General features: G+C 38.3%; 1 protein-coding gene across 2 annotated transcripts in view; it reads right to left on the bottom strand.

Annotated features, from left to right (window-relative positions):
* Sema3d (sema domain, immunoglobulin domain (Ig), short basic domain, secreted, (semaphorin) 3D) overlaps positions 1 to 14,201 on the bottom strand; it is a 205,793-nt gene extending 191,592 nt beyond the window's left edge. Inside the window, exon 1 of one of the 2 annotated variants that reach the window (XM_030254046.1) lies at positions 13,688 to 14,201. The gene's annotated coding sequence lies outside the window, so the exon portion shown is untranslated. The remainder of the gene's footprint in view (positions 1 to 13,687) is intronic. The other variant, NM_028882.4, reaches the window with a different exon arrangement.
* Between the last annotated feature and the right edge of the window lie 1,926 nt (positions 14,202 to 16,127).

The following is a 16,127-nucleotide window of genomic DNA, read 5'->3' as shown; positions in this document are numbered from 1 at the left end:
GAGGTCATACTTACACGAACTGATTTAATGTAAAAGATCATACAAACCAAAGAGAAAGGAAGAAAATGCATGGGTTAGGTATCTTGAAAAGGTCACAAAACATGAACTTGCTGACACCACCCACCAAGGCACCTCCGTGTTCTGCAATCCACTTGTCCATTCCCTGTTTCCTGGACTTTGTGAGGGCTTAATTGCAATTGGTACAATTGCTAACAGACAAAGTAGAGGGACTAAGCATGGTATGTATGTATCTTCTAGTCTCTCTTATCTCCATTCCTTCCCTGTTTCCTCTCTCCTTCTTCCTTTTTCTCTCTCATTCTCGTTCCTTCTCTCAATACTGTTTGTTTGCTTGTCAGTTGGTTGGTTTGTTTGTTTAAGACAAGGACCTCTGTAGCCCAAGCAGGCATTAAGTCTACTATATACCATGTATCAAAATATGGCTTTGAACTACTGATGTTCTTGCTGCCATCTCCTGAGTATAGATTAGAAGTATAAACCACCATGCCCACCCCTGTGCCTTTTGATTCTTTTTTGATCTCTCTACACAGAATTCCTTTTTTCCAAGGTAGAATCCTTACTGAATCAGGAGAGTTTTACAGCTACTATTAGACAAGGCAGGCCAGAAGTGTCTTTATATGCCGAAGGAGACAAGTTTCTATTACCTGAGGTTGAAACGGAGTGTTAACTGTAAATATATACATTAAGGCTCAGTTTATATGTATCATAGCATCATAGTAACTATAGGGCAATACTAAATATTCTTATGAGAAATGTGTGGTGATGGGACCTGTTTTATATTGAAAATATTTAAAAAGAATCCACATCTACCCTATTTTTTTGTAAAACATTTTACTTTTGTGAAACAGTTTCATAAATTATTTATATAATTTATGCTGGTAACCACTCAAAAACAAAAGAGATAATTGTAAGAGCAGACTAGCTGGTAACAGCATAAAGAAAGGCACTCAAAGGTATTTTCCCATAACCATTCAGACCATTATTTAGTTTCACATCCACTTGTTTAGAAGCTCACATGACCTTGAATTTTAATTTTTGGATAATATCACTGATTAACATAATTGCCAATTCTGTTTAGTTTTATACCAGAGAATTGCTAAACAAATGATACAACATAGGATAACAACGTGCTTTTCCTACTAAAGTCTTTACAAATCTAGAGGGATTTATCTCTGAGCTCTCTCTCTGATACTGCTTCTTGGCAGATGAGGACTTAACTTTCCTTAGGTAACTTGATTCCATAAAGGAAGCATTGAGACTTCCAATAGAGTTCCCTAAATATATAGTTAAAAAAGAACGCTACGAGTACTCCATTCATAGGCAGACAGCTCAAGTAGGGGTAGTTCCGCACTGGTGTGTGGTCTAGAAATGATCTTGTGTCTGAGCATGAGACTGTTTGATTCTGGGATTATTTCCAGTTTCTCAAGTAAGTGAGCAGTGAATTAGATCATTTTGTTTCCCCTTCACTTTCTTATGAAGTGTACTAAAATAGGATACTTTGGAATGCTCTAATAGTAAGGCCATTTAAGAAAAGGTCCCAAGAACAATGCCAGACAAGAAGATGCACAGAAGTAGTAGTCACACCAGTGGATGAATTCTGGGAAAATCATGGGAATGAGAGCAGGCACACACTAGTGGGAAAGTGCCCATACATGGGCACGTTTTTAAAGTAGGTTATTGAACAAATTGTATCTGCATTTGGGAATGGAATACTGCAACAAGGAAGTAGGCAGTGTTACAAACCAAGCAATGGAAAGGAAAACAGTGTAATGTTACAAAAACAGGATGGAAATTAAAATGAGGACGCTTCAGGACACTATGATTTGATGGTTAGTGTCCATAAATAAGCACTTCTTACATAACAACATGTATAAAGGCATTTTCATTCCTGTTGGAATAGCCATATTCTATTGTCTATAGAGTGGTCTTCATACTTCTGAGCAAGGAAGAAGCAAGAGCATGGGTGGGAGTTGGAAAAAGAAGGAGGAGAAGGAAGAGGATGAGTTTTGCAATATTACACTGTTATCCAACCGTATACTAGGATTAGCAACCACAAGATTGTATCTTGAATGGTTTCATCAGATAAAGCAAGAAGGTAGCACATGATGTAGAGGAAATGGAAATATATATAAATGTGTAATAGGCATAGCCTGTGTAAGACAAGTCAAGGTTACACAGGAATTATAATGTATCAAATAACATTTTTGTTTGTCTGTACAAATTATTTCTGAAAATTTTACTATGAGGTTAGTATGATCTATTAAATGAAACAAATGGAGAAATAGACAAGTCATGTGACAATGTGAATGACATAGCTAGAAAATGAACTCATATTGTATTTTCTCATAACTCATCATCTAAACCATTGTACATGTTCCCCAAGGCTTCAAAACCCAGTTCAACATTACACTAATCATAGACCCAAAAGCTTTCACTTCTAAAACTAAGTTGTTCCTTTTACAAGAAAAGTGTTAAGTACTAAAGACTAATTTCAGATGATGAGTTAAAGTTTGTGATGCTTTTGTGAAAGATTTGGGACCCAAAATAATCCAGCACAAGGAAGAAACTCTGGACATAGCCTCTTCATAACTCACAGTAGAGGTTAAGGTAAAAGAAGGCATAATTAAAGAATAGGCATAAAACTACTTTTCTGGGAGCTGAGCAATGTACTGATCTATAGATTTAACATTTGGAGCACTTTTATTTCTATATTTATTTAGGAGAATAATAGTAGTATGCTATCTTCTGAATCCATGACTATTTAGCCTCAGGTTCCAGGATTGGCCTCACTAACAAAGCATTTATAAGTTCCTTCACATGAAGTGGACCTTAAATCTAATTGTTAAAAATGGTTGGTTAATCTCTCTACAATTATGTCACTGGTGGGTGGCTGTATCTTGTGGGTAGGTTGCTATTTTAGATAAGAGTTCATAGCTGGATTTGATTTCTGGTTACTTTTCTGATCTTTTACTTTATAGAGCACCTTCTAGCACTATGAACACTAGCCCGTATTGGTGAAGCTGTAAATTGAGTGTCAGGTAGATTTATCTATGTTCTGTGTCCTTTGCATGTCGTGTCTTCAGCAATAGGGTCTTACTATCTAGTTCTAGAGTGTAATAAACAACATTGTAAGTCATCAGCAATGTTTGGGAAGTCTATGGGACTGAATTTGGCTGAAGAGTCAAAAAGATGTAACCTATTTGCTGGATTTGATAGAGAAGTTTGACTTGCTCCATAGTAGTGAATATCTACCTAAAGACATAAGCTATGATTTTCATTTTATTCAATTAGTGACTCTCACACAGTGCCCAATATATTGCACACATTCACTCAATAAATATTTCTTAAAGATAAGAGTTCAAGAAAGATGAGCTGCAAAAGTATCAAATACATGGGAAATATATATGTGGGATAAGCTTTGTGATGAAGTACTATATTGTAAACTAAGCTTTGTGATTCATTTCATACTCAAACAGTGATAAAATGAAAAAAGGACAAAGCAGTAGATTACAAATGGACCACCTTCAGTATGAATAAGTGAGACTGTGAGTCTTTCATGTCCATGCTATGGGAAATCCTGCCAGGATGATGGAGGGAGAATATAAAATAAGCCACTATTGTGTGCTTATCTAGAGGAGTTAGTCTATTATTTTGGAAGAAGTGAAAGGGTATAATTATCTTCTGAAAAGGCAAATAAGTGTTAAGTGAAAATTACTTCTTCAGACAAGATGATTTTGAATATGAGTGGACATAAGTTCAGGGTCAGCATGGAAGGAGCATGGAAGTTGAGGGCAGGGATCAGTGCTGGCAACAAAAGAAGACAAAAATCATTCCAAGTGGAAGGAGAACCAACTGCAGCAAAAGTTTCATTGGAAAAATTGCAAGCATCCTAGGCTTAAGTGTTTGGCCCAAGTGGCTGACATTGGCTAGTTTTGTTTATTGACTTGGAAAATGTACAAGACTGTGCTTGCTCATCCTGATACTTATCAAAACGCACACATGTAAGTAGGCATTCTTTATATATACAAATAACTTGTATAACAGACACTGATGGTAACTCAACATCTTCATTTCTTACAACTGGAAATAACAGAAGATTATAGATATTTGAAAAGATCATTGTTGGTTGTCATGGCATCATGAATCTGTGATTACTAATAACTAGGGGAGAGCAACCCTGAATACAGTTGTTAATTTAATAACTCTGGAGTGAAAGTGAACAGGATATTAAATGACTGTTCATTATAACTTCTGGAATATGAATAAAATTATGAATTTCTGAAATACGAAAAGAAGTGTGTTGATAGGAATACAACTAAAGAAGGCTTTCAAACAATCGGGATACACAGCCTAGGTGGAGGGTGGAGCAAGCAAACCCATAGGGTGTTAGCCCAAGCTCTCTGAAAGTTTATTGAGTGCACATGTGCAAGCAGAACATTCCTTTTCTACGCAAGTTATTCCTGCCAAAATCCTGCCCTTTTTAAAACCTGAACAATGAATGTTCTCTGCCAAACCTCATCACAGAGAAGTCTAAGACAACAATCCCCACAGCTCTGCAAAATATGAATTGAGCCAAGAAAGGGAGAAGTTATTTGCTCATCTGTATGTCTGGCATCGATGCTTTTGAACAGCTACTTTACAGGTGATAACAGCCCTAACTTCAAACGGAACACAAGCTTTTTGATTTGAATTAAGTTCAAAATGTAAATTAAGTGTGTTATATGCTTTTATCATGCATGCAGATAGTTTTGCATGCAGAAACCTGTCTACTTTTACTATTTACCTGCATGGAAAGCAATAAATAAGCTCTGAGTAGGTTATAGATGGAAATCTAACAAAAGGCAAATATAGAAGGTCAAATGTCAAAAGAGATAATAATTGAAATTATTGTTTTCATTAATAAGAATATTTTATCATAATAACTGGGTTACAATTTAGTTCGGATGCCATCAATTACTTAAGCATATGCTGATAGGAGATAAGAGAAACGACATGATGCAAAATACAAATTAAACATGTCTCCATTATTGAAATTAAATAAGCAAGAAACTTTCATCAGAATACTGTATTGTTTCATTCCTCTTTGTGACTGAAGTAAATTATCATAGGTCAGACCACTTTCCTTTGGTTGTTTTTTGGATACACAGTATCATGAGCCTAACTGGCCTTGAATTCACAATATAGCCAAGGTTAGCCTTGATCTTCTAATCCTCCTGCCTACAAGTGCTATGTGCTAGAGTTCCTGTGCTAGAGTTCCAGACATGATTACATTTTAAGAAAGTTCTCTCTCTCTCTCTCTCTCTCTCTCTCTCTCTCTCTCTCTCTCTCTTTCTCTCTCTCTCTCTCTGCAATGATGAAGTCCTGAATCCAAGATTCCACAGCATATTAGTCTTTTGGATGTCCCTCTTTTTCACAAGTTTTACCATTCAGGGAATATGGTGCCTGTCACCAAATGTAGGTGCATTAGTTATGTCTCTAGCAACCAAGTCAACAGACTCTTCCCAAAAAGTTCTTGTGTATGTCTCATGTGAACTAAAAACAGAAGTTGGGGATTGGGTAAAGAAATACTAAATTTTCAATAATTGCCTTAGTTGAAACCAAGTTCAATAGAGATCGTAAAGCAAGCCATCACTAAACAATTCTGCATATATGGTAACAGTGAAGAACAAATGGAAAAACAGCAGAAAATAGAAAATGACAGCACTTTTGGCTCAGCTGTAAAGAAAGCTTCTTGAAAATCAATGATCCAGGTTTGTGTTTGTTGTTATTCATTTGCTTGGTTAGTGATTCAAGCAGTTGAATCTATGGCCTCACACAAATGGTTTGCATTTTTGAAACAAGGTCCTGTTAATACCTTGCCCAGGCTAGCCTCAAGATTGGCCAGCCCCCTTCCATGACATTTCAAATGGCTGAGATTACAGGTATATGCCACCATATTTGTCAAATGTATTTGAAAACACAGCCAATTCTTCAAAAGACACACATTAAAACAAAACTTAAAGCAACAACAAAAAAAGTAAATGTATCAAATGTAGACAGAACATTGAGAGAAATGGTGAAATTTTATATATGAATCTCTCTGTTTGGAGAAAGAAATAAAGAAAAAAAAAGAACAGTTATATTTAGAGGTACATGTGTCAATGTGTACGTGCATGTAGATATGTGGAATGTATAATATGTTTATAAGATTTGCAAATGTATAAAAATATATATGTAATGCATATATGTATTTTGAATAATAAATATAGTTGATCCAGTGAAAGGTGGCAGCCCTCTTTTTGGTCCCCTCTTCATTGTTATGAATATAAATACATCTTTGATTCTGGAAAGTTTAATGGAAAGGAAGTCCCTAAAAATTCTTTAACATTAACATAATCATGCCATAGTTAATAGTCTGTAAAGTATTTGGCAAGGTGCATTCCCTGAAGTTGAAAGAAGGAAACCAAAAAATATAAGTATTTATACAGTCACTTTGATAAGAATTTTGAATGGCTAAGCTTTATTTAGAATTAAAGACATCTGGCAATGATGATAGATCTTAGCAATGTCAGTAAGCAGTAGAGATACAGGGAGAAAACATGCCTTAAAACACATAAGATTAATTCATTGATTGCTAATATAAAGCACTATTTCTATGACAAAGTACCATAAAGTGAGTTATAAGATTTTGGTAATTTGGCATTTAATATTGCTTTGAAAACGAAGTAATTATAAGGATAGCTAATTCACAGTATTTGTTTTCATAATTATCAAATTTATTTATCTTTATTATTAACAGAAGAAACTAGTGCCATTAATAGTGTCCCCTCAATTAGAGAAAGAAATCAAGCATTCAGTTAAATGATCTTGGAGCTTGGGAGATGGCTCAGTCATTAAGAGTACTTGATGCTCTTGCAGAGTACCCTTTTTTGATTTCCAGGACCCATGTGGCAGTTCCCAACCATATGTAATTGTGGGTGTTTGGTGCTTTCCCCTGACCTCTTTGGCATACACATATGGCACCAGCATTGGCATACATAGAGGCAAAATTCTCATACACATACATGTAACATGCATAGCAAATGAATGAATGCATGCATCAATGAATGACTAAATAAACAAATAAAACTTTTAAACCTGTTGGTCAGAAAATGGCTCACCTTTAGTATGCCTTTTTAGTATATACTATATTCATGATTCTATAGAATTTTAGATTTCTAGAAACACTCAGAATGTAGAGCAATTCCTCTACAACCCACCCAAGTTTTCTGCATTCTCTACATTGTACACTGGCTCTTCTACATTTTGCTTCCTGTCCCTTTTTCATTTTGAATTGATGATTCTGAAACATTTCTGCAATGAAAATTGTGTAAACAAGAATTTTAGAAACCTTCTAAAACTATACATGTTATTTCAACAAGAAAACCTGAATTAGTATAAATTTTTCTCATCTAAAAGTTATTATTACAATTACAGGAGAAATTGGAGCCCCAACTATCTTTGAAATAAAGTATATTGTTCCCACATATAAAAGTGCTGTCCTTAATAAGAATATTATTTCTTTAGAAGTTTTAATGCCTATTAGAACACATATTAGTTCCATAGATTAATTACTGTATATATGAGTGATAAATATCTCCTGGGAAAAACAATAAAAATAAGTATCAAACTTCATAATACCTGAATTTAATACTTATAGACTATTTTTTATAAGGATAAAAAAGAAAGAAAAACCTTAAGCTAGTTTTATACATGATACATGACATAAAATATAGATTGTGTAGATTTATTTTGAGATAAATCCATCATTACCCATGGATCCAGCTGTGCCTTTTTAATATTTGAGAATTTCATACATGAATACTCTATTTTCATTATTTCTACCTTTTGCTCCCCTGTTCCAGCTCCCACTTCCTCTGCACCATCTCACACACATGACTTAATTAATCTTAAACATGTATACACAAATGCCCACAGTCACATATACAACTCACTGACTCAGTTACTGCTGTTTGTAGGCATATGTGTTCAGGGATGACGACTTGGGTTGGGTAACTCACCAGGGAACTTTCAAACTTTGAGAAATGTATTCTCCTTTTATCAGCAGTCAGTGATTACCTATAGTTCTTCATCAAGGAGTGGGGACACAGGAAATATCCCCAGTCTATGTTGGCATGTCAGTTGTATTGTCATCATGCAGGTCTTGTTTAGGCAATCATACTTTTGAGATTGTGTGAGAACAACATTCAAGGGACTATTTTAAAATGAACTTAGTAGGATGCTTTTCACTGAGTTTCATTTTTAGTGTTTCATACATGCTAAAGATACATTTCTGGCCTATATTATTTCTCAGTTTTTATTTTATTAGGTCCGGACAATATCTTTCCTGAGAAAGGTTCTATTGTAACTTCTCCTATGCAGTACAGTTGAAAGTACAGGTACTTCGCTTACTTACTTAAATGGCACTTGGAAAGGTCATCTGGATTAGAAGAGCACCATAACCCTTGCAGTCGTTTGAAAGTATTTAAGAGACTAAAGAGAAGGAATGGTAAAGTGTATGACTCAATTATGAAACAAAAAATATCAATCTCCTAATGGTAAGTTATCAATGCCATTTTCATATATATAATCATTTACCACACAAGTAATCTTACTGTATTTTAAGAACCTGAATAATTTAGTGTTGTTTGTCTGTTTGGTGTATGTATTCGCCTGTGCATGCAAATGTGTGTACTTTATTGACTTGCTACATTAGGAAGCATAGTTCCACTCGGATTAATTTTGGTTAACTAAGATAAAATTTCCACTTTTCTTGGATTTGCCTGTGAAAATGTTACATGGCATTAATTATTAAAATATTTGGTTTTAATGTTAGTAGGCTAAATATCTCCAGAAGTAACAAGGGATGTAAAGGAAGTTTCTTCTTTTTTTCCTAAGCAGAAGGTGACACAAAAGATGGTTCCTGCGGGAAGATTCAGATTCATCCAGGTAAGACTTCCCGGGTCAGTGAGTCACTTCATGCTTTGCTTTACTCATTCCTGTCAGATTAAGGCTTGAATACATCTCTTATGAAGTCCTGCATTTGAGTGAGCACACTGAATGCATTTACTAATAGAAGATTAGTAACCTGCTTGAAAATCCCCTGGTTCACTGCTATTAAAATGCTACAACGTAAGCATTTATGTGAAAATGCATAATCAATTAATGATAGTGACATATCAGAATAATTAAAAAGAGCTGCACATTTTAATATATACACAATCTTTTATTATCAGAATTCAATATAACTTAAAAGTGTTGTAGCTGCTTATATTTTTTATTTACAATAATTTGTTTTGTTTTGTTTTGGTTTGGTTTGGTATTTTTTCGAAACAGGGTTTCTCTGTGTAGCCCTGGCTATCCTGGAACTTACTTTGTAGACCAGGCTGGCCCTGAACTCAGAAATCTGCCTGCCTCTGCCTCCGAAGTGCTGGGATTAAAGGTGGGCGCCACCATCGCCTGGCTTACTTACAACAAATCTATTTTACTGTCTTTTTTTCTCAGTATTTGGTTGATTACAATTTAAACTAATATGTCCACAGATGACATAGTTTAAATTCTTCCTGATTAATTATGTTCTTGCAAAAAAAAAAAAAACCCAAGTATTTGGTAAATTTTGTAGTACAAAATAACTATTATGTGCCCTTCCTATGTGATAATTATATACCTCTTTATCACAAACTCTTAGGTTCTAAACACTTTTTTTGATGTGAAATTTGTAATTTCAGATATGAGAAAATATCTCACTATAATCGAGACAATAAAGTCTGAACCTAGTCATTAAATGCGTGGTTTTGTGAATATTATAGATATTTAAAACACTATTAATAGATTAATTAGATTTCAATAGTTTGTGGTATATGCTCTGTACTGTATTAACTAAATGTATTAAAAGATAAGAGAAGATAAATTCTTACCCTTCAGATTCTAAGTCTAGTCAGTAATTACAACCAGCACATGCAGAAAAACTATTGAACTATCTGACTATAATAGGAATGGAACTTCAAAGCCACAAAGGTAAGGTAGGATTTGGCCACAATTTCCTAGAGGAAGGGAAGTTTTAAAAACCCAAATTGTGAGACATGCACAACTGTGGCCATCAAATACTGCCAAGTGTCAATCATCATGTTTATTATTGCTCTATATTCCCTAAATGCGAATTCTTACTTTGTTTTCATCTCAAGGCTTGTGATATGGAAGAATCAAATACCTTTAAACCTTACTTTGGTACTTTAGGTAGCTCCATGTATTTATAGTGATAATAAAATTTTACCAAAACAGATCTTTTGCTACTCTTGTTTATTAAATAAAGCATTACATTAGAAGTATTATTTTCAAAGAATGTGTCATTAAAGTATTAAGCCTTAAAATGGAGGAGCAAATTTTAGTCTACTTCTGTTTACCCCAAAATAATGGAGTTGTTTTAAACAAGCTAAGATATACTACTACTACTACCAGAAAGAGTGGTCCATTGAAATAAGACAGTCCCCATCCATAAGAACGTGGCAGAACCTTAGCCCAGCCGTTCTAAAGGAATTGCTAGGCCATGAAATGGTGCTAGTCCTGGAAGTTATCTACTGTAACACCTGGTAATTTCTGCAAACTCTATGACAGTTAACATGCCATGTCCATGCAATGAATCATATGAAAGATAAAATCTACATTAGTTTTACTTCAAGTACATGCCCCTATATGGAAGAGAAAATAGGGGAATCGTGAGGCTTGCAGGTGACTCCAGTTCAAACCTGTGTCAGAGAAGCTTGCTTGGCTTTGTCATTGATAATACTGGTGACTTTCCTGAGAATAAAAATAATCACTACTCTGACACAAGCAGCTCTGCACACAAAGTAAAGGGCCTTGTAACAACAACAAAACAACAACAACAACAACAACAATAATAATAATAATAATAATAATTAATAATACAATCAGTTTATCTCTGTGCAACTTCCCCCTCCAAACCATACGACAAGCTCACTAGATAAAATTTGCTTATGAAAGCAGTTCTGTACATGGGAAAGGAAAATGGAAGTAATTATTTTTCTATCATTTCACCTAGAATTTCTACTCATCTTAAATAGTTTCCAGAGACTCTCAAGACATTTGCATGGACAGACATTTTTTTTCAACAGACTTCTCCCTCAGAAAGCTGAATGAAGATCCCTGGAGTTGAACCTTTCTTCTTTCCAAGGAGCAGGAGACCTTGTGAAGGTAACACAGTGGTGTCAAGTGTGAAGGCTCCCATGTGTAGGACCTGGGACAGAGGACACCTTCATCAAGAGAGGTGTTCTCACCATCAGAGTCGCGGGTGGATAACGGTACCTTATTCCGTTTAATAGCACCACGGACGCCATTGTAATTTCTAAAATATTCTGTGTCTGTATGTTTGGAACTTTACTCTTATAAACTTTATAGGTCTAGAGATGACTTATGCTGTCTTCAACCAACCTATTTAACGCTCTTGACATATAAATGGTTGCTAATAGAGGTCTTCAAAAAGTTCCCTCACAGTCATGGGAAGCTATCCTAGGTTCCTGAAAGAGGTCAACCCACACCCTAATAAATGAGCCCCTGTAGCAGCCCTACCCTTTACAACATATATTTGTTCACACAAATCAATACCATGTTGGCTCATTACTGATGCTTCTAAAATGAACAGAGTGGGGATTTAGTATATTCTCCTTATCAATGTAATGTTTAAGAATTATGATTAGTTACAAGTGACATAAAAGCCAAATGGAACAATACTAATTTCTCCTTTTTAATCATCCAGAGAACATTTACACAATTCCAAGAGTATTAAAACACTATACAAAGCACAAGGACACAATGGGTGTTTGATAAATGTCACTTCCCTTCTCCAGCAATTTTCCATTTCATAAGTGGGTAAATTCCATGTGAAAATTTGGCAGTCTGAATTGGTACCATTTAATTATCTCTCAACTCCCTCCCGAGCCTCACCTTATCTCATCACACATCACTTCCTGGCCTTTCTTTTTAAGGGCCAAGGTCTGTTCCCATCTCCTGACCTGGACCATCACTTAGCCTGCCTGTCACTGGCCAGGACTCCAAAACTACAGGAGGCTAAAGCAACTGATGGGTGTGGACAATCACTCCCAGTTTTGATCTTTCCTACTCATCTTCTGGCTTTAGAAAAAGAGGGAGGGCTGAAGGCTTCCACAGAGTGATGACAGAAACCTCCCTCCCTTCCTTATCCTTCACATTTTTCTTTCCACATGCCAAACGAAGAAGACACTGATTGCCCTTGCCATGCTTTTACACAAAAGCAGCAAGGATACACAGGAGTAGGGGGCTCTTATCATCTCCTTTATGCACATGTAATCTCTTTTCTCTCGGTTGATTTCTCCACCTTCCCAATGCTTGTGCACATATTAAAGAGTTTTGCCCCCCTCCCCCTTGGAACTTGAGAGTTTAGGTCCTTTCCCATTCCTGGTATTTACTGTTCTTTTTCTGGTCCAAATAGGAGTTCCCGTTTAGAGAGGCATGTGAAGTAAAGGATTTGGGTGGAGAAAGAAGAGTCCACGTTGGGATACTGCATTTTATTACAGACTGACATTAAATGGTAAAAAGTTTGCCAATTTAATTCCGACATCCTTAATACCTAATGCCTGAGGTCAGCGTCCCCAGCTGCCAGGGCTATCTACAATCCAGTCCCCCACATTCCAGATAGCCCTGCCACAATACAGGGATGTCTCCTCCTCCTGTCAAGTCCCTCCTAGCACTGAGACTTAAGCAAAGCCATGAGGTTGAGCACAAGTCACCAGGAAAGGAATATCAGTTCCGAAAACGGGTCTTCAGAGGCTGCCAGGGCAGTTAGCGACCATGAGCAAGAGGGACAGTTGACAGCGTCCTTGGGGTCAAGTGCACAGTGGGGTTCATGTCTGGGGCCACAGAGGCTTCCTTGGCCCCAGAGCACTTAAACACAACTTCACTTCACAGACAACAAGCTCCGAGGCTAGAGTCTGACTTCAAATCCTCCCACCCCACCCACCCGTCCGCCCCAGCAAAAAGGATGCGCATTTCCAGGACAGCGCCAGTCGCAATTCCTTTGCAAGAAAAAAGGGACATCGTACCTCAATTTCCCACAATCAAAACAACAACTTCTCTCTCACCTACTGTGTCCCCAGCCCAAGTAGAAAGGGGCGAGCTAGGCGCTGTTGCACTTTGCTTAATTCACCCGGGACCTCCCTACCATCGCGGCTCCAAATGAACCTGTAATTGGGAGTCTGGAAGTATGTCCTTAAACTCCCTTGGCTATCCAGGCTAGGGAGGGGTCTAGAAAGCTGGCATCCAGGGAGAGAACAGAGTTCTTGAGCAGGACGCCCCAGGAAGCAAAGTTTTGGCGGCGCAGGCTGGCGGGACTTCGAAATGAGATTCTGAAACATAGTGACGAGGTGGCACTGAGCCCCAGTTGTCGCACAATCTCCGGAGCGGAGCTCATAGGATCTCCACCATGGTCTCCGCATCCTGTGTGCTCTCCAGCTCCTTCTCAGACTCGGCACAGGTCCCCAACACCCCAGTCGCTACGGATTATCACTTGGGATCCACAATGATCCCCGCATCCCTGCTTAACATTAAGTTGCTAGAGCACCCTCCCATGGAATAGCAGGTGATCCGATCACAGACTTACCTTCCTGCTAGCAACTCTTGTCGCTTTTCCTTTCCTTACGTCGCAGGCTCAGGAGAGAGGAAAGGACAGCCCAAGGAAGCCAAGAGGATGGCGACCGCGGGCACAGGCGCGAGTTCTTCGGAGCGGCAGCCGGGGCTGAACCCCGCACAGGCGGCCCTGGCAGAGCAATGAGGCCGCGGCTACGGCCAAGCGGGAAGGCAGGGGGCGCTCCTGTCCCCCGAGCGCAGCGCCTCTCTCTCGGACAGTGACCCACCAGTTGGCGCTTAGGCCAGCGAGCGTGGTGAGGAAAGGCACGCTCCAAGCAGGAGGGCGGCTTTTAAGTTTGTGGTGTGACCGCAGCAGCTGTCCTGGGAGAGACTCCTTCTTTCTAAAAAGGGGATGCTCAAAACGCCAGGGATTACCTCTCCCTTCAGTCTCCTCCCCCAGCTCCCGGCCACTTCTGATGTGCTGGCAATCCCTCAGAGCGAGCAAACCTTCCCTGTCTCGGCCGCGCTGTCCAGGGTGGGTTTGGAGGTAGTTCCGGCCGGATCTATGAGTGTTTGTGTTTGGGGGAGGATGAGGTATCTGTCCATCAGTAAAAACAGCCTGTGACGTCTTCGTCTGGGCCTGGGTAATTTAGGAACCCCTGTATTCCCTTCACTTTCACAAAGTACTCCAAGGACCTCAGACAGGAGCAATTGCCACTTAAAAATTCCAATTGCCTTGGAAGAGTACAGGTGTTTCTTTGTAAAACTTTGGCCTGCAGTTAGTGAGCCTGAAGGGTTGAGCAACAGGATCAGGAATTAGTCCTCCTCAGTGACTGACAACCCTGAAGTTCCAGGTGGAAGCATTGAAACATAGAGTCTTCACCTGGCCTGAGATGGGGGTGATCTCTGTCTCTCTGTCTGTGTCTCTGTCTCTGTCTCTCTCTCTCTCACACACACACACACACACACACACACACAGATTTACAAACGTTAATCATACAACAAGAATAATATGAAGGAATATGAGCACAAACTTCGGGCATATTTTGTGGAAAGTAATATTCCCCAGTTTGGAGGGGAGATCCAAAGAAAATCCTGTATAAATAGCTTACTTTGATGAATTTCTCAAAATTCACAGGCTAATGTAGAGCCATCCATAAAGACAAAGAAAGGACCTGTACAATCAAGTCTTGTAGATAGCACCATGGCAAATTCTACTGCTAATCATAACCTAGGTTGCAAAACTCTCTTGAATTGTTCCCATAGAAACCAAACAGCTGGGGGGGGGGGGTTTCTGAGTGTGTGATGGGTTTAAACACAGGAGCTTCAAGGTTCCCATGCAACCTTCAAAAATGACAGCGGATCTGTCTGGTAGCTGGAGGTGGTCAGAAGACGAGGGTAAAAAGATGGAAGAACTGAAGGGCGTGAAAGAAACACTTAATTCAGCAGCCTCCTTCCAGTCCAGAAAACAGGGAACCACAAAAGCTGAGTCACTTCACATTGTAGGTGGCTGGTGGCAGAGTCATCCTAATGAGGGGCTTAAGTTTCCTGACTCTGACCGAGGTTCTTTACTGTGTCCCATGCTGCTGATCTCTATAACGTTGATTTTGCCTGTCACCAACCAACCAACCCCATAATTTTTCTCTTTGCACATAGGAAAAATGAAATCTTCATGGACTACCTCAACCCATAGCAACTTCTTCCAGAATTGTCCTTGTCAGTGTGCTGTTCTTTCATAATTAACCATAACTTTAGTGTGTTTGGCATTAGCCTCTAGTTTTGCGTTGTTTTATTTGCTCACATTATTAACTATTCATCAACAATTCAAACTACGTGTAAGGACCCAATACCTCTTTTTAACTCCCACAGCAGAGCTTTGTGCTTTTTCACAAGGAGGATTCATGGTGAGGAGTTATCTACTTTAAAGAGTTATTCATTAATTCTTGAATATTTTTCAGTTTATTAGCTAGAATATGATGGTTAGCTAGAACTGCTGTTAACTCTTGATTCCCCCTCTTCCCTCATGTCTAAATCATGCAGCTTAGTATCCTTACACTAAAGGATACTTCCTCATTGCTACCATTTCAACTTTCCACAAAGCCTCTACAGCATTAATCATTCCCTCCTGTTTTCCTAAAGCACTCTGATTTCAGTATTATTAGAAACCCTTTTCATGTTATATCATAATTAGTTAGGCATGTGCCTGCACGCAATACAACATGCTGGTTGTTTGTGTGTTTATTTCCCTAGACCCTAATCCGATGCTCAGGAATTAGCACTGAACGGTTTAGTTTTAAGTACCCTCACTCCAAATTTAGGCTGAATCTGCTGGAGCCTTCTGAATGCACCATGAGCAAAGAACATCTGGGACGTGGGTTCTGTGCTTTCTTTCCTTTTAATTACTCTGAGTATGAAGCCGGCAGAATCAACTGCAGAGTCCCAAGTTATGATGAATGGTCTCAGCTGAGTCTGTA

Source organism: Mus musculus, chromosome 5 (assembly GCF_000001635.26).
Source record: "Mus musculus strain C57BL/6J chromosome 5, GRCm38.p6 C57BL/6J".
Classification (NCBI taxonomy): Eukaryota; Metazoa; Chordata; class Mammalia; order Rodentia; family Muridae; genus Mus; species Mus musculus.
The sequence above is the reverse complement of the archived record's forward strand: the minus strand, read 5'-3'. Positions and strand labels throughout refer to the sequence as shown.